Source organism: Myotis brandtii, unplaced genomic scaffold (genome assembly GCF_000412655.1).
Source record: "Myotis brandtii unplaced genomic scaffold, ASM41265v1 scaffold693, whole genome shotgun sequence".
In the NCBI taxonomy this organism is placed as follows: domain Eukaryota; kingdom Metazoa; phylum Chordata; class Mammalia; order Chiroptera; family Vespertilionidae; genus Myotis; species Myotis brandtii.
The window spans coordinates 1,944,049-1,945,211 of NW_005370710.1; the positions used below are offsets into that span (position 1 = coordinate 1,944,049).

The following is a 1,163-nucleotide window of genomic DNA, read 5'->3' on the forward strand; positions in this document are numbered from 1 at the left end:
CCAGCAAAGGCTCCTGGGAAGGCCAGGGTGGGCCCCGGGGCGCCCCTGCTCCTGCTGACAGCACTCACCAGCCTTGGCGGTGCCCGGGAGCCAGCAGCACCCGGGAAACAGCCCTGTCCGCCCAGAAGGGGTGAGGATGGGCAGGAAAAGGAGCTGGACGGCTCCTCCTGAAGTAGCCAGGTGGGCGGTTGCACCTGTGTTCTTAGGTAAGGAGGGCGTGGACAGGAAGTAAGCCCCGTGCAGACGGCATGGGCGGCCCTTGGAAAGCAGCCACCTTAGCACAGCCCACCTGCCCCAGGTAGTCCGCCCCCCACACCCCCCCCAACCCCAGGCCTGAGGTCCAGGGGTTTGGGGGGGGGGGGAGTTTGATGATGAGTCAAGCATTCAACTTGGGTGCCAGCTTTTAACGTGGCCTTGACCGACATTCTAATTGTTCAAGGAGTGAGTGCATGAGTATATTCTGGCTGGAAAGGTTCAGACGAAAGCAAGTATTGAGTTAGAAGGAACTGTCCCTCTCCCCGTTCCTGCCCCTCCACCCAGAGAAACGTCGTGGGTGTGGGCTGTGGCCTGCAGGCCGCCTCCGGCGTGTTTGGATGGAGCGTTGGGTACACGTTCCTCTCTGCCTTCGGGTTTTGACTTGAGTCTATCCTAGAGGTCTTTCCGTCCGGCCCACGTGGACCTGCATCGGGTCTCTGTTTGTCGCTAAGTGATGTGGATACGTTGTAGCTGCTCCCCAGCTGCAGGGCATGCGGTTGCTTCCGGTCCTTCCCTGTGACGACAGGGCCGTGTGACCAGAGGCCAGTGTTTCTTAGAAGTGTGATCACTAGGTCAGCGGTTGCATTCACCTTATCTCTTGGTTGTGTCTCTTTGTAGCACCCATTTTCTGCAGTAAGCACACGGAACTTTCATAGCTTCGAGCAGAGGAATACTTGTGGTTAATGTTTGCTTCTCTCTTAGAGGAGATTAATGGGATCTCTGACAAAAATCTCTCCATCGAAACAGGCCGCGGTAGCAGGCGGTTGGACGTGCTCGCGATACTGTGTTGAGGAAGTTCAGTGTCTCTTGCTAACACTACTTACTAGTCTACCCGCAGAACGCACTGGGCACCCGCTCACCAGCACATACACTCCACACACACACACACACACACACACACTCACACA

General features: G+C 57.1%; 1 protein-coding gene across 1 annotated transcript in view; it reads left to right on the forward strand.

Moving 5' to 3' along the window:
• The window catches only part of ITPR1 (inositol 1,4,5-trisphosphate receptor, type 1), a 173,427-nt gene that overhangs the window by 140,472 nt on the left and 31,792 nt on the right, over positions 1–1,163 (forward strand). The gene's annotated exons all lie outside the window — the stretch shown is intronic.